The 23,290-nt window shown below is 40.0% G+C and overlaps 1 long non-coding RNA gene across 1 annotated transcript; it reads right to left on the bottom strand.

Moving 5' to 3' along the window:
- Nucleotides 1-1,796: 1,796 nt before the first annotated feature.
- On the bottom strand, nt 1,797-3,818 carry LOC115066499 (uncharacterized). The gene is made up of 2 exons (XR_003846055.2): nt 2,989-3,818; nt 1,797-2,883 (listed from the first exon to the last, which is right to left on the bottom strand). It is a non-coding gene; the product is annotated as an uncharacterized LOC115066499 (long non-coding RNA).
- Between the last annotated feature and the right edge of the window lie 19,472 nt (nt 3,819-23,290).

Below are 23,290 nucleotides of genomic sequence, written 5' to 3'. Positions count from 1 at the left end.
ATTAAGAAGTTTTCGCCGAAAAAGCCAATTAAGTTGTCAGTCAAAGAGTTGAGAAAATTTTAATTTTTCTAATTATCGCTAGATTTTCTTTAACCAGAAAGCAACATGTTGCAGAGCGCGATAGCGCGATTGTGTATGTGGCAGCTTAATAGAGCATTCAAGTTATTGATATATGTATGTACTTATACTACATTTATTAAGAAGAAACGAGTGGCGTTTACATCCATCTCTAACGGTTCACCTACCTTCCATCATCAAACTCATCCTATCACTTCTATCAACTATGAGAATTTCTACACACAAAAAAATAACACCGACGTATTTATGGTTCCGAATTATTTGAGCTTAACTTAAATATATTTATTTCAATTACTTAATACTCTTGTGTATGTGTTGTAAATTATTTGAAAAAAGTGAAATTGTAAAAATGTAAAAATTAAAGCTTTTTCACTAATATACAAGGTGCATTCCAAAGTAGACTCCGCACAAATTGACTGACGACCAAAAATTGCTCAGAATCCAACACGATTATTTGACCAAAAATCACATTTTAACCATTAACCACTCCCCGTATTCACCTTATATGGCACCATGCAACTTCTTTCTTTTCGGAAAAATACAATTGCCCATGAAAGGAAAGTGTTATGCAGACGTAGAGGCTATTCAAAAGGCTTGCATACTGGCGGCCATACCTGCCAACGAACTAAAACACTCGTTCAACATGCTTTTGGACCGTGCAAAAAGCTATATTGAAGCAGAAGGAGACTATTATGAACAAAATAAATTGATTTTGCCGAAAAAAAAACATTTTTTCTGTTTTTTTAAGTCCTGTTTACTTTGGAACACACGTTGTATCAGTTTAAAACTCAGTTTTATGTGATATTCATCTTAGCTTTCGATTTAATATTTTCCAGCAACTAACTATATCCTTCATGAACAAACGGCCTGAGATATAGATAGCGCTACTAGCGCTTTAATCCATATGATATTTAGTTAGCCATTATCCTCAAAAGGCGAGTCGGATTATTGGTTTGTGAATTACAATATATCATTTTCGGCGAAGCAAGTTATTTTAATGTGAAAAAAGAGTAAACATGAGTTTCGCGTGTTTATACAATATAATACTGATTTTTGAAAGGAAAAAATACGGTTGAAACAAAAACTTGGCATGATAAAGAACTGTTGGAATGGAAGAATTGTTCTTCTTATTTATTGGTGTGGACACCGATTACGGTTTTTTGGTCTGATCAAAATAGTATTTTTATAAGCCAAAAATATCAAAATGTTCGGAAAAGTTCAAGTTGTTTTCCGCCACTTTACACAATTTTTATTCTATTTTCAACCTTAAGTCGTTGTAGAAACAACATCTAATTTATTTAATTTTTTCTCCCAAATTTTACTATGTGTAAATATGTTTTAAAATACCCGTAAAATTTTAAAATAATAATTGAAAAAATATTTTTTTTTAATTTTTTGATTGTTGTTTTTTATTAATTTTTTAGGTTCTTGCACTAGGATAATAAAGTGTGACCCCTTACGAGGTTCCCTAATTTTTTAAAGAAAATACTTAGAAACCTCACATTTAATGAGCCATGTTTATTATCATTCGAAAAAACAATCTTTGGTATCTATTTATGAAAATTATCTCTTTTAAATGTTGGCCGTAGCTACGCCTCAGGTTATCACGATTTGGTGGCCAGTTGATCGGCCCAAAACGTGAAACTATCTGCTCACCGGCATTATTTTTCAAGACTGGGATCGATGATTCCACCGGCCAACAAAACATAACAGCAAACATGGCAGCTCTTGAATCTCTTCAGGTTGCACTTCATCCCAAATGCGGCAATTTTCTTGTTCACATACCCATTGAGCCAGAAATGGGCCTCAATTGGCTCGAAAACGTCGGATACTATCAGCTACGGCTGCTTTATTTACAGCACTGCGTGCTAAACGTGGTCTATTCTGTCGAATGTTATGCAATAATGAATGCTGGTTGATTATGTGTTGCGTATAGTACGCTCAGTAGGCCAATTATGTTGACCATAAGTTGGACGAAGCGTGCGAAACACATTCTGTAAGAACTTCAATTTTTATAATAAAGTTGAACACTTTGAAAACGTTATTCTGTCGGAAGTCTTTCCATGTTGAGATTCCAAATAATACTGAACAAAAATGACAGCTTGACACGACTCAGGTGTGATTTGTCAAAACAAGGCTTTGAAAAACGTATCTCTGCATTGATCACCCGTAAAATTTTGCCACGACAGTAAATTCATAGCAAACTAAACCAAAGCAACTTTTCGATACTTTTACTTATTACATACTTATTCACAATGTGAGGTAACTTTATATCTTATTCTCAATTTTGATTTTCCAACATAAATAATAAATGATTTGATGTGGGCATCAAAATTACTAATTGGTAAATAAATACATTTTATCACAAACAGCCATGTTTAATTCAAATTTGCAACTTTTTAATTTCTTTCTCTCAATCTGCGTTTAATTCATGTTAAAACGTTGTAAAATTTGTATACAATTCATCATCTGTTGCAGATGTGTGTATATAACGGTTTTCATGAAAATTCTTAGAATGTGTTCTGTTTCCATTCTCATAAGTTTATACAATAACAAGCTATTATACAGAGTTTTATCATAGCATGGCAAGGTAAACACAGATTTTTAATAAATAAATACAATATTCAATACGTTTAGTTTTAACTGAAACTAACTCTTAACACTGAAATAACTTAAAATTTGCTGACGGAACTTTTTTGCTAACGCAACATGTCTTTCTGGTGCTAACAGTACAGCAACGGTTGCCACTCTGCGCGCAAATCTGGCAACACTTGACGCAGTTTTTGCAAATATTGCATTTCGAGGCTGAAAAATTTGATGAATTTGTATAAAACTGTCAGATATTTTGTATTAAAAAGAGTAGACTTAGTTTCAAGGCATATTTTTAGCAAGTATTTAGAAATCACTTACCGTTAATGCATTGCTGGCAGACCATTTTGTACTTAAAAATTTTTTTGAGTTACTATTTTATTTTTGTATTGTTTAATCAAACTGTGATGAATGACTGCGATGCTCGATAATAATACAGAACTGTTTTATACAACAGGGCGCGCACCAATTGACTTAATGTTGCTAATCCAAAGTGGGAATCTTGCTGGAATGTCGTGCGCAAATTAATTGCGATATTTGATGTCTTATCAATTGATAAGTACTTGAATACGCATTTTGCGCTCAGCTCTATGGTATTCCTGCAGCGATAACAAAGCACGTTCTTTCTTATCAGTTGGGAATAAATGTTTAGACATTCGCACTTTCTTATTGTTTATTATCGGAATTCACATACGACAGCAAACCGATGGTTTTTCTGTATGAAATGACAGCTCTTGAATCTCTTCACGTTGCTCTTCGTCCCAAATGTGGCTATTTTTCTTCTTTACATACCCATTGAGCCAGAAATAGCTGAACAAAATTACGCTCGAAAACGCCCGATCTCTTGAAACTTTTCTAGAGCCCATAGAAGATGTCGCTTGGGAAGGTCGATCGGTTCTTGTACAAGCTGTTCTTTATATGCTTTCACTTTAAGATGTCGACGTAAAATGCGCCAAATCGTTCCAAACTTCAATACGAGTTGCTACGAACGGCAATCAATCGACTCTCCACGGTCTTCGTGTACACTTTCAGCTAAAGCTGTTAACAGTTTTCTAGATTTTCAGTTTTTTAGATAGTTTTCCTTCCCTAAAATTACCTTATCTTATCGAACCACTTATTGATATCAGTGACGTTACTCATATTGCTATACTTCACCAACCAATGGTCCAACAGCTGTGAAATGAATGTTAAGTCCAACAATAAAATATATGGATGGAGCCTGCCTGTTTTGGCGAATTTAACTCGAAATATGCTAGATACTTACTTTTCTTACTGCTCGGAATCGAAAATGCAAGAAAATTATCTATACTGTAAAGCGTTCGTGCCTTACATTCCATGACATAATAGTCTGAATATCTTCGTTTCTCTTTCTCACAGAATAAAAATTGCAAATATGTGGCAAATGTAATTGGAAAATTACAGTTGTACGAGTACAAGTAATGGACGTCATTCCTCCGCTTTACAATTCGCAGCACAATTTTTGCGTCAGCCTCAATGTTTGCCTTATATCTTCCTTTAAAACGACAAATACTGAGAAAAATACACAATTTATACCGCCTCCTCTGCTCTTACAAACCATAGTCTGTACTCGTGGCCCCATGCCGCCCTACGCAACGCGTTTTTATTCGTGTAAATCAGTAGACACTGGCGCAAGTTGTTAGACCTGCACAAGCGTACATACATATAGTTACCAAGTTTGGAAGCAACGCTGTGCGAAAGAGAATTTAGCCAGCAGTGTCATGCCGTGCTGCCTGCCATGCCACCACCAACAATGCAGCGCGCAGCGGCAATTTTATTTCGCATTAAGAGATTAAAATCGAAATTAAAAATTTAAATTAAACGTTTGCGCGCAAAATCATTTCAATCCTCGAAAATGTATGCTGCGTGGGGGCGCCAATGGCAGCTGCCGACTGGCTGAAGCGACGCTGGTCATGGTGTAAATTACACGACATTCCTGATATGGGGAAAATGCCTTTTTATCCACTTTTTAAATGGTATATGAATAGTTTGAGCGGAATAACTTTTTTTTTAAAAAAAACGCATAAAATTTGCAAAATCTCATCGGTTCTTTATTTGAAACGTTAGATTGGTTCATGACATTTACTTTTTGAAGATAATTTCATTTAAATGTTGACCGCGGCTGCGTCTTAGGTGGTCCATTCGGAAAGTCCAATTTTGGGCAACTTTTTCGAGCATTTCGGCCGGAATAGCCCGAATTTCTTCGGAAATGTTGTCTTCCAAAGCTGGAATAGTTGCTGGCTTATTTCTGTAGACTTTAGACTTGACGTAGCCCCACAAAAAATAGTCTAAAGGCGTTAAATCGCATGATCTTGGTGGCCAACTTACGGGTCCATTTCTTGAGATGAATTGTTGTCCGAAGTTTTCCCTCAAAATGGCCATAGAATCGCGAGCTGTGTGGCATGTAGCGCCATCTTGTTGAAACCACATGTCAACCAAGTTCAGTTCTTCCATTTTTGGCAACAAAAAGTTTGTTAGCATCGAACGATAGCGATCGCCATTCACCGTAACGTTGCGTCCAACAGCATCTTTGAAAAAATACGGTCCAATGATTCCACCAGCGTACAAACCACACCAAACAGTGCATTTTTCGGGATGCATGGGCAGTTCTTGAACGGCTTCTGGTTGCTCTTCACCCCAAATGCGGCAATTTTGCTTATTTACGTAGCCATTCAACCAGAAATGAGCCTCATCGCTGAACAAAATTTGTCGAACAAACACATTTCGAACCGAACACTGATTTTGGTAATAAAATTCAATGATTTGCAAGCGTTGCTCGTTAGTAAGTCTATTCATGATGAAATGTCAAAGCATACTGAGCATCTTTCTCTTTGACACCATGTCTGAAATCCCACGTGATCTGTCAAATACTAATGCATGAAAATCCTAACCTCAAAAAATCACCCGTTATATGAATAGTTTGAGCGGAAGTAATGGTTAATTAAAGTATAACGGTGGGAAATGTTTCTGTATTTACGAGAGTGTTTTTGGATGAAGAGGTTTAAAAGTCAGTAAGGAAAATACCATGCAAGGAGGAAATAAGATTGCAACCTGATCAAACAATAATATGTATACTCGTATAAGGCGTCATGATAAAACAAATATAACACATAGCCACGAATATATGATAGCTGACCCCGCAGCCGTTTTCCTGCGTGAAATTATATGTTTTGAAATGAAAAGAAAGTTGAATTTATATTGTGTTGAAAATCATTTATTTGGGATTTTTCTAATTTTTTTTTAACGTAGCGCAGCTTGATGAACAAAATTTTTTTGGTTTCTTTTCTGGTGCGTAAATGTTCAGAGAAGATAGGTTTTGAACTCGTGAACACGCCACGTATATCTGGCCGTGTGAAAAACGCATTTCCAAATTTATCCCACACTCTTCTATCTACTATCCTTGTGGCCTGTTGATTGTCATTTCAAATGCAATTTACCTGGAAACTGAATAGGTTTGAACTGAAATGGCAAATCGTTGGAACTCAAAAGAATTCGTAGAATCAAGCATTCTGCTCCCCTGTTTTCGATAGCTGCGTCACAATCAGTCGGGTTCCATTGCACAGTTTCGGCGCATGAAGATTGCGAAACATAATAATGACAGATCCAACTTTGAGACGCAAATGATGCTGCAGCATACCAAGCCTCTCCAAAAAATTTAGAAATTCCACTGGATAATTCACAACTTCGTGTCATTGTCAAGACGATCGGAATTTGCCCACTTCCAATTCTTAACGAATAGAATGTAAAATCTCATCGGCAATGTAATTTTTTTCAAATCCCGTAATTGACGCGAATTTGAAGGCTGATATGTCGAAATGACCATCGCGAAAAGTGTGCGAACTTCAGTGGTATGCGAAGTAGTTATCGAATCGTCCATTGTTTGATTACATTTATTATCATGTTCCAGCAATTGTAATTGCTTGCATGCTTCTCAAAAAGTTACACACACTCTACCATTCACAGTGTGCAATGACTCAAATGAAATTGAACCACGTACATTTATCAATAGCAACCGAAGGTATTAGCAATCGGGTTTCGAACTCGTGAACACGCCACGTATATCGGGCCGTGTGAAAAACACATTTCCAGATTTATCCCACACTCTTCTAGCTACTATCCTTGTGTCCTGTTGATTGTCATTTCAAATGCAATTTACCTGGAAACTGAGTACGTTTGAACTGAAATGGGAAATCGTTAGAACTCAAAGGAATTCGCAGGATCAAGCATTCTGTCCCCTTGTATTTGATAGGTGCGTCACAATCAGTCGGGTTCTATTACACAGTTTCGGCGCATGAAAATGGGAAACATAATAACGACGGATCCTACTTTGAGACGCAAATGATGCGGTGGCATACCAAGCCTGTCCAAAGAATTTAGGAATACCACTGGATAATTCACGGCGTCGTCTTCATAGTCAAGACGATCAATCGATTTGTATGAGCGCAAGTCTCCCGGAATTTGACTTTGAATCTTCCAGTTGAAGTCAACAGCATCGGTATTTTTGGCAGCTAACATTGCGCGTGCTCTTAAGGAATCGTAGTTACGATAATTTGGCCAATGTCCGAACATTTGTGATGAGTTCATCTTTCGTGAATTGATAAAGGGAAGATGGAATTGATATCGAAGTATCAACCGAAATTGAACCATTTCCATTTTTTAGCGAAGACAATGTAAAATGTCTTTGACCATGTCGATGCTTATATCGAAAAGTATGCGAACTTCATTTTCATTCCAGTGATTAACGTGTTCCAGTATTTGTAATTGCTGGCTTACTTCTCCAAAACTTGCACACATCGAACCATTCACAGTAAGCAATGACTCAAATAAAGTTGAACCACGTACATTAATCAATAGCAACCGAAGGTAGAAACAATCGTCGTTTTTCGCGTGGATTGTGTAAATTCGTCCTAATGCATTAGTTAATAAGACACCTGGATGTCAATCTACTGGTTGGCCTTGATTTCTGTGTAACTATTCGACGATGCATTCCATGTACATATAATATCAAGGCATTTCCGAATAGAGCAATGTTCTCACAAACGAATCACTGACGCAATTTGAGAAAAAATTCGTCAATGTCAATGTCAATGTTGTTGGAAGTGTTTCCGCTGGCTGTACTGTATTCTCTGGGTTGAAAAACACTCTTTAGCCATTCTCCAAATGAACTGCGAAACGCACAACTGTCGGAAAAGTCGATTTAACCAAACTACAATATCAAACATTGGCATGAGTTTTGAATGTGAACTGGACGATAGTGGCGAATATGGTACGATCCATATGTTGTCGACATCGATATTCACTACTCTAAGTTGAATGGTAAATGTCCTGCCATTGTCGTCTGATGAGCTACGACGATAGAGTGGATATCCATCATTTCCAGTTTGCGGTTCCGAAAGAAAAGCACGTGGATAGTGTTTCGTGCATTTATTGCAAGTGGGATTGTGGTGTCCGCAAAGTCCATCAAACACCGTAGCTGTTGTTCGAAAAGTCTTGCTGTATTATCGTGATGATCGCTTGCTGATTGACAGCGATCCATAATTCCACACATATGTCATCGCATCCTGGGGGTTTCAGTTCATGTTTCTTGGGCTGCCATATGTTGATGGCAAAAAGAACGCCGATCGATATTAGCGCGATGTCTTCGTTGCTTCGTAACAAATTTCACTTCGTTTGAAACACACATAAAGTTTTCACTGAATAATTTTCAATAATTTTTCCGGAATAAAAAAGTAAGCGACCGAAATTGAACGATTCAAATAATTTACAAATCAAAATATTGAAAAACAAAACAAAAAAGAATTGTATGAAAAGTCACTTTTTGGAAATTTCCAATTTTTCGACTTTTCCTTATGAAAAGTATATGGTTTTTTTTATATCTAACCCTTTCCAGATCCACAGCGAGCAACTTCTGATTTCATGAAGATTGGTTCCGCCGTTTTTGAGCGTTAGCGTTACTAACAAACAAACAATCATTTTTACTTACATATGTAAATATGTACATATGTATGTATGTATGTATATACAAAATAAAACGTTTGTATGGGAAAAAGAAAAGGGCTGTTTTTAGGGGCTTTCCGGCAACTTTCGTAATTTTTTCTTACATAAGAACCTTCTCCTCATAATAACAAATACAACAAAAAAAAAAATCAGCCAAATCGGTTCAGCCGTTTATGAGTGATGATCTTACAAAGAAAGTGGCATTGATTTTTATATATATAGATTGAGTTGAGTTGTGAAGAGATTACTTTAGCTCGTTACCTATTTAAGCTTTTTATGTCTCGTGAAATAAATTTGACTGTTTTGAAAGATATCATGTAGTCAATAAATAGAACACTATACAAATTAGTTGATTTATCATTAAATATGATATATAATATTATCATTGAATATCTCCAGGAAAAGCTGTCTTCCGATCTATGTATTAATCGTTTAATGCATATCTCGTTTGTTTCCCTTGGACTACTTTATTTGTGCTCTCCTGAGAAGCACTACCCAAAATTATCTAACATAATACGTATAAGGATTGTCCACTTTAGTAAATATTTATAAAAACAGTATTCTAGAGTTTTGGAAAACTACTTAGAAAAAATTTAATACATGTCCACAGTCAGATGTCAAAGGCTTGTAGCAAATAACACACTCGTCATTCGCCAGACTCTTGTCAATAGGTGCTACTTTGGTAAAGTCCTCTCTCGAAGAACAAAAGCCAAACTCTACAAGTTCGTCGTCATTCCTGTCTTGCTATATTTTGCAGAGGCATAGAAATTGACATCATAGGTCGGCCTAAGGAGTGTTCGAGAGAAATTTTTTGCGGAAGATTTGTGATCTTTTACGCATTGCCCGAATACCGCAATCGATCAAACGACGAGCTGTACGAGACATACGGCTACATTCATATATAGTTCAGCGAATCAAGAGATAGCGGCTAAGTTGGCTATGTCATGTTGTCCAGATGGAAGTACCCACCGCTAGAAGCCGAGAAAGACCTCCATTGTAAAAGTCAAGTGGGGACAATTGGTGCCAAATAGCAAAAGTAAGAAACGACTGACGCGCTGCTGTAATGTCGGCTATAACCGCGTAAGCGCTGCCAGTAGAGATGAAAGATGCATGTCCACTGGTTCCTATCTAACTTAATCTATCTGTAACTATCAAGCAAATGCTTAGAACTGTCGAAAACCTAAATGATTTCTCAATGGAAATAATATTGTCTTTCAAGCTCTTTTTTAAATTTACTAAAACTGACTTTATCTAAGAAAACTGACTTTATCAGAAAAAAGACTTAGGGTGCCTGCAGAGTGAACGCTTGAAGCCGAGCCGAGCGCATTTTCCCATTTACGCAACACGCGAATTTCCGCTCGGCTCGGCTTTAAGCGCCCACTCTGCAGGCACCCTTAGTATACCTGTGCCGAAAAAATAAGATGACATCTGAATTTAAACTGCGCGCGTCGAAGGTTTGGAGAATTATTTTTTTTTAGGTTGGTAGTACTGTCAGTCACATTTATGTCAAATGTCATGTCCAAATAGTTTTTGAGATACGTGTCGTTTTGTGAGCTGCTAAAAGTAGTTTTTCGTTTTTTCCGATGTCGAAATTTGTTGAGCAAAGAATTTGCATTAAATTTTGTTTACGGAATCAATTTTCTGCTGCGGATACGTTGAGAATGGTGCAGAAAGCCTTTGGTGATGAGTCTATGTCTAAAAAAATGTTTACAAGTGGTATAGTGAGTTCCAAGCCGGTCGTAAACGTGTCGAAGACGAAGAGCGTCCAGGGCGATCATCAACCTCAACCGACGAAGCTCACGTTCAACAAATCAAAGAATTGGTGTTGAAAAACCGTCGATTAACAATTAGAGACCTTGCTGATGAAGTTGGCATATCGTAAGGCTCAGCCAATACCATTTTGAAGGATGTTTTGGGCCGATGCTTTCCGACTACCAGGGTGTTATGAAATGCATTATAACTGGCGATGAGACTTGGATCTCTGGAGGATGGAGTCATGTGTAGAAGTTCACGCAAGTGAGGAAAGTTCTCTGATCGCCATTCACTTGGGAGTGGCCAGAAACGATTCTTTTACATATGACTCAAGCAGCTCACGACTTCCGGTCTTTGACCAAGTATCCTCTGGGTAGCCTAAGAACATCCGTTTGAAGGCGAGCTAAAGTGAGAAGGCGAAACATCCCCTGCATAGGGTTGTGCGCTGGGTTTGGGACCCGCCACGTAAAAAACACCCCCAATGAAAAGAAAAAAACAGCCTCGGACGAGAGACCCCCCTTTTGATGACGACCACGGCAAACGAAACAAGGACTATGATTTGAGGGCATGCACCTGGAATGTCCGGTCCCTTAATTGGGAAGGTGCCGCTGCCCAGCTGGTAGATGTCCTCGTAAAGATAAAGGCTGACATCACCGCCGTCCAAGAAATGCGATGGACGGGACAAGGACAGAGACGAGTAGGTCCTTGTGACATTTACTACAGTGGCCATATAAAGGAGCGCAAGTTTGGTGTGGGATTCGTGGTGGGAGAGAGACTCCGTCGGCGAGCCCTAACATTCACCCCTGTGGATGAACGTCTAGTCACAATCCGCATCAAAGCGATGTTCTTCAACATATCGCTGATCTGCGCCCACGCCCCGACGGAAGAGAAGGACGATGTGACCAAAGATGCTTTTTATGAGTGCTTGGAGCGCACTTATGAGAGATGCCCCCGCCACGATGTTAAAATCGTGCTTGGCGACTTCAACGCCAGGGTGGGCAAAGAAGGTATCTTTGGCACTACGGTCGGTAAATTCAGCCTCCACGAGGAAACATCCCCAAATGGGTTGAGGCTGATCGACTTCGCCGGGGCCCGAAATATGGTTATCTGTAGTACTAGATTCCAGCATAAGAAGATACATCAAGCTACTTGGCTGTCTCCGGATCGAAAAACCACCAACCAGATCGATCATGTTGTGATAGACGGAAGACACGTCTCCAGTGTTTTAGATGTGCGTGCGCTCCGAGGTCCTAACATCGACTCGGACCACTATATTGTTGCAGCCAAAATTCGCACCCGCCTCTGTGCAGCAAAAAACGCACGCCAACAAACACAAGGAAGGTTCGACGTCGAGAAGCTGCAATCACAACAGACAGCCGAAAGATTTTCTACTCGGCTTGCACTCCTGCTCTCTGAGACCACTCGTCAACAACTCGGTATAAGGGAACTGTGGAACGGCATTTCAAACTCCTTACGTACAGCTGCAACCGAAACCATTGGTTTTCGGAAAGTGCAAAAGAACAGCTGGTACGACGAGGAGTGCCGTGTCGCAGCGGAGAGAAAACAGGCTGCCTACCTCGCAACGTTACGATCGACCACAACACGTGCGGGATGGGATAGATACCGAGAGTTGAAGAGGGAAGCGAGACGCATTTGTAGACAGAAGAAGAAAGAGGCCGAAATGCGTGAGTACGAACAGCTCGATAAGCTGGCTGACAGGGGTAATGCTCGAAAATTCTACGAAAAAATGCGGCGACTAACAGAAGGTTTCAAGACCGGAGCATACTCTTGTAGAACCCCCCCAAGGTGATCTAGTTACCGATGCCCAGAGCATACTTAAATTATGGAGGGAACACTTCTGCAACCTGCTGAATGTCAGTGAACGCATAACACCAGGAGAAGGCGAACCCGATTCCCCAATCGATGACGATGGAGCAGACGTTCCATTACCCGGCCATGAAGAAGTTCGAATAGCAATTGGCCGCCTGAAGAACAACAAAGCGGCAGGGGCAGACGGTTTGTCGGCCGAGCTATTCAAACACGGCGGCGAAGAGCTGATAAGGAACATGCATCAGCTTCTTTGTAAAATATGGTCGGACGAAAGCATGCCCAACGATTGGAATCTAAGTGTGCTATGCCCGATCCATAAAAAAGGAGACCCGACAATCTGCGCCAACTACCGTGGGATTAGCCTCCTCAACATTGCATATAAGGTTCTATCGAGCGTATTGTGTGAAAGATTAAAGCCCACCGTCAACAAACTGATTGGACCTTATAAGTGTGGCTTTAGACCTGGTAAATCAACAACCGACCAGATATTCACAATGCGCCAAATCTTGGAAAAGACCCGTGAAAGGAGAATCGACACTCACCACCTATTCGTCGATTTCAAAGCTGCTTTCGACAGCACGAAAAGGAGCTGCCTTTATGCCGCGATGTCTGAATTTGGTATCCCCGCAAAACTAATACGGCTGTGTAAACTGACGCTGACCAACACGAAAAGCTCCGTCAGGATCGGGAAGGACCTCTCCGAGCCGTTCGATACCAAACGAGGTTTCAGACAAGGCGACTCCCTATCGTGCGACTTTTTCAATCTGCTGCTGGAGAAAATAATTCGAGCTGCAGAACTGAATCGAGCAGGTACAATCTTTTATAAGAGTGTACAGCTGCTGGCGTATGCCGATGATATTGATATCATCGGTCTCAACACCCGCGCCGTTAGTTCTGCTTTCTCCAGACTGAACAAGGAAGCAACGCAAATGGGTCTGGCAGTGAACGAGGGTAAGACGAAATATCTCCTGTCATCAAACAAACAGTCGTCGCACTCGCGACTTGGCACTCACGTCACTGTTGACAGTCATAACTTTGAAGTTGTAGATAATTTCGTCTATTTAGGAACCAGCATTAACACCACCAACAATGTCAGCCTAGAAATCCAACGCAGGATTACTCTTGCCAACAGGTGCTACTTCGGACTGAGTAGGCAATTGAAAAGTAAAGTCCTCTCTCGACGAACAAAAGCCAAACTCTAAAGGCCGCTCACAATTCCCGTCCTGCTATATGGTGCAGAGGCTTGGACGATGACAACAACCGATGAGTCGACGTTGCGAGTTTTCGAGAGAAAAGTTCTGCGAAAGATTTATGGTCCTTTGCGCGTTGGCCACGGCGAATATCGCATTCGATGGAACGATGAGCTGTACGAGATATACGACGACATTGACATAGTTCAGCGAATTAAAAGACAGCGGCTACGCTGGCTAGGTCATGTTGTCCGGATGGATGAAAACACTCCAGCTCTGAAAGTGTTCGACGCAGTACCCGCCGCGGGAAGCAGAGGAAGAGGAAGACCTCCACTCCGTTGGAAGGACCAAGTGGAGAAGGACCTGACCTCGCTTGGAATATCCAATTGGCGCCACGTAGCGAAGAGAAGAAACGACTGGCGCGCTGTTGTTGACTCGGCTATAATCGCGTAAGCGGTGTCTACGCCAGTAAAGAAGAAGAAGAGACTTGGATCTATGCTTACGACTCCGAAACAATCGATCAATCGACCGAATGTCGTGCCAAAAGAGATCCGAGACCAAAAAAATCGCGCCAAAGTCGCTCAAAAATCAAGGTCATGTTGAATGTTTTCTTCGATTATCGTGGTGTTGTGCATTATGTTTTCCTTCCAACCGGTCAAACAGTCAAGAAGGAATATTATTTGAACGTTCTGCGTCGTTTGCGTAACGCTATCCGCCTAAAAAGACCGAAATTGTGGAAAGACAATACTTGGTTTTTACACCACGATAATGCACCATCCCATACTGCCCTCGTAATTCGTGATCATTTCGCCAAAAACTCAACCCATATCGTTCCGCAACCACCGCATTTACCTGATCTGGCGCCGTGCGACTTCTAGCTGTTCACCAAGCTCAAAAGACCTCTCCGGGGACACCGTTTTTATACGATAGAGGAGATTCAAGCCGCAGCGAAGACGGAACTGAAGGCCATCCCGGAAAGTGATTACAACCAGTGTTTCGAAGATTGGAAAATCCGTTGGCATAAGTGCATTGTGTTGAGAAGGGATTACTTTGAAGGGGATGAAATTTATTTGGTGGTTGGGATGATAAATAAAAAATTTTCAAAATAAATACAATGTTACCTTATTTTTAGGATGACATTTACTTTCTTCAATGAACTACTTTTTATGGCTTCTACGAGTATAGTATTTTTCTCCAAACTATACTTTTGAGTTTCGGAAAGAGTACACGTTACAGAGTTTCTTCTCGGAAATTTAAGATAGAAATATAGCCGAAATCTCAACTGAGTCTTAAAAATTATATATTACTAGTCAGGTTGAGTATAATTATAATTATAGGCAAAATAAAGTCCAGTTGTCGAGCAGATCAGCTAAAAAGCATTGTTAATTGGAAACTCAGATGGTTTAGCCAAATATCTTTTAGGAAAAAAATAGTTATTTTTGCCTAACGTAACACATACTTATATTGGGTTGTCAGTATTTCCGCTAGTTGGCGCTAGTTCTAGTTTTATTCGTCGCATGGGGTCATACTATACCTTTTTGGAAAGCGCTAACACGTGTTTGATTGATTGTCGTTTCTTTTAAGTCGTTCGTGAGTTATAGCGTCGCAAACATGGAGCAAAATAAAGAGAAAATACGGCATATTTTACAGTACTACTACGATAAAGGACAATAAAAGACAAGATCCAGCTAAACTTGATCTGGGTTGCCGGCCACAGGAACATTTTCGGTAACGAAAAAGCAGATGAGTTGGCAAAGGCAGGAGCTTTCCTCAATGAATCCGAGGCGGAGCTCATACCGAGCCCGCTAGGATCGATCAAAGGAGAGATCAATAAACAATTTCAACAAATTGCTAACAACAGGTGGAAAAACAGTACAAAATGCGTCATAACTAAACAATTATGGCTAACATACGACAGGAAAAGAACCAACGACCTATTAAATAGGTCAAGAAAAAGTATATACAGAATAACAGCTACCACAACAGGGCACTGGCCATTTGGGGAACATGCGCCCAAAATGGGTATGCCCTACAACGACATCTGTCGAAGCTGCGGAGTAGCAGGGAACAAGGAAACAATCTTCCACTTTCTCTGCGAATGCCCAGCTCTGGCACAGATCCGACACAAAACACTCGGAATCCACCAAGCACCAAACCTTGAATGGATTTCCACCAAAAGCATATCGGACATAAGTAGTTTCATCGAAACCTCAAAATGGTTTGAGATAGAAGGTGGAACGTAACAGCAGATACAGGAGGTTCTACGAATAGTGTATCAAAATGGCACATCAGTGCTAATTGAACCCGATAGGGCTGCACTCCTACCTACCTACCTACGATAAAGGCAAAAATGCATGTCAAGCCGCCAATAAAATTTGTGCAGTTTATGGACCCGATACAGTTTCCATTTCCACCGCACAACGATGGTTTCAACGTTTTCGTTCTGGTGTAGAGGCGGTCGAAGATGCGCCACGTTCCGGAAGGGCCGTCGTCGAAAATTGCGATAAAATCGTTGAGTTGATCGAAAGAGACCGACATAGTAGTCATCATATAAACCATTTGAAGAAGCTTAGAGTCACCAAGAAGCTCGATGTATGGGTGCCACACAAATTGATTTAATAAAAATACCGCAAGACTTTTTTGACAACCCAATATAGTTGACGCACTCACAGTAATATCACCTTTTCACTTGGAAATTTGGTGAATTTTAATTAATCGTTGTTATTTTCGGTGTAACTAATATAAGCGCAATTCGTGTATTTTTTCTAGCGTTAGTTGTTGCATAAAATTGTCATTTTTTTGTATTTTTTCATTCACCAAAGATTTAACATTAATATCACAAAAACTACTTAAATACACCTACATACATACATATGTTCATATAGTATAAGTATATATACTTTACATTGTTTTGCACTGAATTTTTTGTTTTAATTTGAAATTCAAAACGCTTCTATTGTCCTGCCGTCGAGCTTTTGTTTGGCTTTGAACAACAAAACAAAACACAAAATAACAGAAAACGCTAGACAAAACAATTGGCGCATGAGCAGATGCATGCGGGAGGTGTCCACTGAAGTAGCGGTAATCGTATCATACTAGTATCAGTATCACTCCCATCCTGTTCAACACCCTGTACATGGCTATTGTGAACGGTAGCCGGAACGAATTGTGCGGACGACTAACGGATGGATGGACTGGCAGGCTACATCTGCTTATTTTTGCTCGCTTCCATATTGTTTCACGTTTTGCTCGGTTTTGTTTTGTTTTCCATTGGATAAATTTGTTGTATTTGTTATGGCGTCTATTGTTCGTTATTATCGTATACTATTTGTACTGTATATAGTACATATATACATACTTATACTACAAATATATACAGTATGTCCATTGCTTTGTTTTGCTGTTGCTGTTTAATTAAACGCAGACTATTTTTGAAAAAGTTTGTCTCCGCTTATTTTGAAGAATGTTTTTGTTGTTATTATATCGTTGTGTTTTAAATATTCCACTTTCAAACACATATAAATAGGTGTAATACAGTGCAGTATGCACCTAGAAAAATATATTTTTCATTTATTTATTTGACTGGAATGAAGGATTTAACAATTCTAGAAAAGCAAGAAAAAACGTTAAGAAAGATTTAAGAGCAAATAGCTTACCATATATGGCGTTAGAGCCATGTTTTAATTGCCCAAGAGGTAAACATACCTAAATACCTTTTAGAACTATTGAAAGAAAACTAGACACATTTGTTATATGCTAGGTGGGTTCTTAATCAACTACTCCTCCACCTTTAGAATCAAACTCTTAATTATTAACTACTTACTCTCAACAATTAGACCGTCTGAAGTAAGCTATCGGCAAGAAGTCGCAACAGGAGAGGACTTGTGTACCATCAGGATTCTACCAGGTTAACCACATCGACAGTGACTCGCCAGAAGCTCCGGGAACTGGTTGGTATAATTTTATGCATCCACCTTATCGATAACAACACTAAGAAGTTTTTAAAAATCTTGAAATTCTTGCCGTGTATTTGTATGTCTAGGCATTTGAATTTATTTTATATTTTGATCTACAATACCCACACACAGATTAGCAGACATATAAACTAACACAAATGCAACGGTAGCGGCATGGCTCATGCATGGCTATTGTTTCGAGTTAACGCACAGATTAGGGTTTTCATTATAGGCGCTCACAACAGCTTTTGTATGCCATTTTACTCATTTTCATATAAAAGCAACACACACAAACAAATACATACAAATATTATGTGGCATTTAAAATTGGAAACCAGAGAAAATAGTTGCAAAACAGCATACATACCTATATATGTACGTTATAATAAAAGTGTTGTACTCTTATTGTTTATTATTGTTGTTGTATCCTGTTTGTTCGCAACAAAAATTGTTTAAGTAGCTTAAGGCGGGTAGCAAGTTAATCATAGTCATAATATACTAAGCAAGTGGACTAATGGAGCTTTAAATGGAAATAGTTTGACTGAGACTTAAAGTTACGTATACGCAGCGGCAGCAATGAGCCGAATGGGTTTGATATTAATATTGCGTATACGCCGTGGAAGTGAAGCAAGGTTTTGATGCTTAAAGTTAGCTGGTTGAAGAGCTGAGGTAACGGTAACAAATTAGTTCAGCACTAATATGGCATGAAAGATATTAAATTTATTCGGAAAATAAATAAAATACAAACATTAACGGAAAGCGCTTTATCGGGCATCATCAGTTTAATGCATTTAATGTATTGAGTACACTGAATTTTTTTACGATAACTTACAGCATGGCGCATGTGAACGCAGTAAGCCCCGTAAGTTCGAAAATATATGCACATGTTGCTTGTAATTTTTGACACAATCGATGTTCAGTAATATATCTCACAGATTGAGCGACATATTTATTTAAAAAAAAAAATGGTTTCCACTATTTTTGAACGATGCCACGCCTATTGTCAAAGCTTTACGCCGCTTTAGTCCAACATAGGCTGTAAAATTAGTTCCTTGTGAAGTATAATATATGTATTATGTAGTTTTCAAGATAATCTTCTAGGTGGTGGGTGTGGTTATCATCCGTTTTCACCCATTTAGAGGGATTTCTTGCAAGCAAGTTGGGTTAATATAGCCTTAGTGGTTTTTGAGATATTTACATTGGTCTTCGTAGTGCCCGAGGCCACGTCCATTTTGTTAAAATGTTTTAAACTTATGATGCGCTTGCAACCATAGGCTCTCTGTACTGAATTTCAGCTTAGTTATAGTCTTTTGTGGCGTAACATCTGGTTCAATCCCGCCAATCTGCAATACCCTTGAGTGCCAAGGAACACGAGTACCAAGTTTCATCATAACATTTAAATTGTAGTTTAAGCCGTCTCGCCATCCTGATCAATTATATATGGTGTTCGATTTCGTTTTTTTTTGGTAAGTGTCACAGAGCCTTATTCGAATTAAAGATCGAGGAAGTCGCTTTCATAAAACTCCGGGTCAACATCGTATTGTAAAAGGATGTGACCATACCACACTCCGCACCAAACGGTTAATTTCTGGAGATGCAATTGCGTTTCCCGAACCACACGATGATTTGACTCACCCCAATAGCGACAATTTCGTTTTAACTAACATGGCCTCCACAATGTCTAAGCCACGTCATCTCTGTTGGTAAACACTGTATGTACCACTACATAAATAGATATATATAACCAGAGTAGTGGTCCCACCACTGAAACCTGGGAAACCCGCCACCAAAATTATCATCCGATAACTTCCCTCTCCGCTGTAGTGAAGGCACTTGAGGCCTTGCTACTCTCGACCTTCACACACCACCTGAGTCTAGCAAACCACCAGCACAGCTTCCGAAAAGTCCATAGCACTTAGCGTCATAAACGCCCAGATAGTTCATGGCTTCTCACACCCCTGTGAGAGGAGGATCCACGTAGTGTTGGACTTGTGAAACGCCTTTGACACAGTCAACCATACAACGCTACTTGAGGACATCGAAAAATTCAAGCTCCCTCCAGGGCTGAAGAGGAGGACTATGAACTACCTAAGCGGTCGACAATCAACCGTCTTGTTTCGAGGTAAAATCTCTAAATTGAGAAGAATTAAACAAGGGGTTTCGCAGGATGGTTTCCTCTGTCCGTTGCTGTTTAACTTCTACATCCATCACGAAAATCCCTCAACCACCAGAGAAAATTTCTATAGACTCATACGCTGATGATTCTCTCTCCAAGCTTTTCTTTCTGCTGGGATGTTTTCGTAGAAATCATCCTGCATTCATCTGCTTGAAGCAGAACCACCTTCCAGGAACATCAAGAGCTCCTTCCTCAACTACGTCGGCAACATAATTCAGTACGCCGACCAGTCTTCGGACCCAACAAACTTCAGACATGCACTGAGTGCCATTCACAGTGGAGCCATAAACACCTTCACTGACTCCTTCTCAGTGAATGGCGTACTAGGAATCACACCATCACACATTGCAGACGAAGAGCTTGAGTTGCCGCGAGAATCGATAGTGACGCTTGCGCAGCTTCATTATGGATACTGTAGCAAGTTAAACTTCTACTTATCCAGAATCGACCCTGACATATCAAATATATGTCCAGCGTGCAAGGGGTTCCCGAATGACTCTAACCACCTCTTTGCACGCCCAGCTAACCCTACACATCTGACATCTTCTCCCAGGGGTCCACATCCGCCGAAATATTGTTTCCTGGGCCTACCGTTGGATGACCTCCACCTTAACGGGTATCCCTTTATCTATCTCGATTACTTTTAGGTTATACAAACAGACGTTAGATGAACAAAGGGTATAAAAAATGCTAAAGTTTTAATTTTTCTTCCAAGGGCTTAGCCTTCGTTTTATGGAGATATAGTCTCGTACTCAACTTAATGTTGTGATGCCTACTAAGGAAAGGCACCGCTATAGATCTGTTCGAGCCAATCGTTGTTGACACCAGGTGGTAATGCTAAGTTGACGCTTAAATAATGAATATAGGATGATTGCTACTAAATACTAATCGGACGTGCCTTATATTTTGCTATATACAATTGTCGTTAATACTCTTAAGTCCATTTGTATCCATAATACATAGTGAGAGAGATAATAAGCTAAACCGTTCAAACGCCGTTCAATAATCCTAACGCATTTATATCTTTTTTGCTGATATTTTAAACTTGGCTGCAGTTTCTAATTTCCGGCCAAATAAATGAACTTTCGTTATTGGCAACTTTCACTTTTACACAACTTGCATGTGCAGCATGTGCACACACACACACACACAAGCAAGCAAGCATGTTTTTGCTTTTAACTTTATAACTGTAGTGTTGTTGGTCCCAAAAAGCGCCATTTTCACTGGCAGCAGACACACAATTTCACAGCGTTTTAGGAGCAGCAGCACACACTCACACTCATACATAAACAAAAAGGCACCCAGTGCGCACAAGTAGCGGAAATTGTAATTGTGCCACCATAGAAGTGGCCGCCCACCGCAAACTACCTATTATGTTGGCATAATGTGCAGCCAAATGGCTTAGTGCCCAAATGAAAATTGGTAGTTTTGAGGCGTTCGCGTTTAGCCCATAAAAGCCGGCGGCCAACGACCAGAAAAGAAGTAAGGCAGTCAACAGTGGCTTGGTGGTAAGCAGACGAAAACATTAAATTTATGCACTGTTTATGCGTTTTTCAATGTGGATGTGTATGTATGTATGCGCTGCCAATTCAATGCTCCACATCGTATGTACCGTGGCAGAGAGGGAGGACCATGCCCTACGCGCTAGTATGCATAAGCGTGAGCGCCCCGAATAGCGCGGCATTCCAGGCTGGTTAGTTGAAGTGTGGTAATTTCGCTCATAAACATTTTGTTGTTGCCGCCGCTGCGATTTGCGTTACCACCAATACCATTGTTGTTATTATTATGAAGGTAGTTCGCCTGCAGACACACATACATACATACATACAAACACCGTTCAGTATATGTATATGAATTTGCACACGCTCGCGTTAACGACACTATTGAGAGCAATTCCCGTTATAGTAGTCGTCGCCGCAAGGAAATGCGCAAAAAAGAATTGAAAAGTGCGTGTGTACAACAGCGCGTCAACAACGCATACACACGTACACATACAGTACATATGCAGAAACTTCGCTTTACCTCGCACGGGCAACTTTTCCTTTTGATATCCGTTCACAACTTTCAAAGTTCCGCTATATGTTGAATGTATGTGCGCGTTATTATGTGCGATGTTTGGGGAATTTCTTGAGCAGAAATTGAAATTGAAATTGTCGCGGAAATAAAAATTTGCATATTTTAAGTAGCATTGATTTTCGCGCGTGACTTTACGCTCGCTCTGCGCGCCGGCGATTGGCTGTCAACAGGGGAGTTCCAGCTTCGGCCCACCGACAATTTCGCGCCAACGAGCATGTAATTATTTTTCAATGTGTAGCAATGCCGCGGCATTCAACACGGCGGCGGTGGCATAAGGCAGCCATTTAAATTATTTTCTATGAGTTGTGAACGTTGTGGGAGCACTTCGGGGAGCAGCGAAGCATTTAACAAGCCAATTATAATGCCACACGGAGGGATGTGAGTTTTTTTATGATATTTGTAGACTTTAATTTTACTTTTTTACGAGTAAAAAACGTTATCTGAGGCTAGGTTGATTGAGCACTCTAATCTCGGTCGAAGCTTAAGTTACAATGAAGAAAAAAAGTAAAGCCAATCCTTTGATATGGAAAATAATCCCAAATAATTCAGCAGTTCGGAACCAGGACTAAAGCTGTATATAGTTTTCATTTATCGGTAAAGACACTAACTGAACCAACACCGTTAGCGGTATCCATACTTTTTGAAGGATGAAATCTAAAAATATAACACAAGACAAGAGTTTAGATCTGGAGATATGGAGAGTATCCTGTGAAGTTTAGGTCCACGAGATGACGCTAGTGTCGAATATATTTTTTATTCAAATTATGAACAATTTAGCTCATATTCATCTTCTACTTCTTTACTAGCGTAGAAACCGCTTACGCGATTATAGCCGAATTAATAACAGCGCGCCAGTCGTTTCTTCTTTTCGCATGATGGCGCCAATTGGAGATTCCAAGCGAAGCCAGGTACTTCTCCACCTGGTCTTTCCAACGAAGTGGAGGTCTATCTCCTCTTCTACTTTGTCCGGCGGGTACTGCGTCGAATATTTTCAGAACTGGAGTGTTTTCGTACATTCGGACGGCATAACCTAGCCAGCGCAGCGGCAGTCTTTTAATTCGCTGAACTATGTCAAGATCGTCATATATCTCATACAGCTCATCGTTCCTTCGAATGCGTTATTCGCCGTGGTCAACACGCAAATTGTCGAGGTTGTGGAGGTGAACTACTGGCAGGCCTCAGAGTACATTCCCTTCACGTCATCATTAGGTTGTTAGGTTATTAGAGTGCGGCGAAGATGAAAACAAAGCGAAATCTAGTGGAAGCGCTAAACTTACAGATTCCATTGAACTTGGAGGATGGAACCATCTCCCGTAATAAGTGAAATGGTTAGCGACGGGTATGTGTTTCTACAGTTTTCATGAAGATGGTCTGCGGATATCCCATGCCACCTCCCGGCCTGTATCGTCGCTTCAGTGAGACTTGTGAAGAAGGCGATCAACTTCACGATTTTAACTCATTTTTATATATTTTACTTGAAAACCGTCCACGAGTATACTTCATTTATACCAAATACGCACCAGAGCCGGCGCTTTTTTTACGTCACTTTTTTTCCTTTCATTACGTCATTAATCGAGTGCAAATTGTGATTCCAGGGTTTCTAACTTAAAAAAAAACAAGTTATCACC

Source organism: Bactrocera dorsalis, chromosome 2 (genome assembly GCF_023373825.1).
Source record: "Bactrocera dorsalis isolate Fly_Bdor chromosome 2, ASM2337382v1, whole genome shotgun sequence".
NCBI classification, from domain to species: Eukaryota; Metazoa; Arthropoda; class Insecta; order Diptera; family Tephritidae; genus Bactrocera; species Bactrocera dorsalis.
This window is presented reverse-complemented; position numbering and strand designations above follow the sequence as displayed.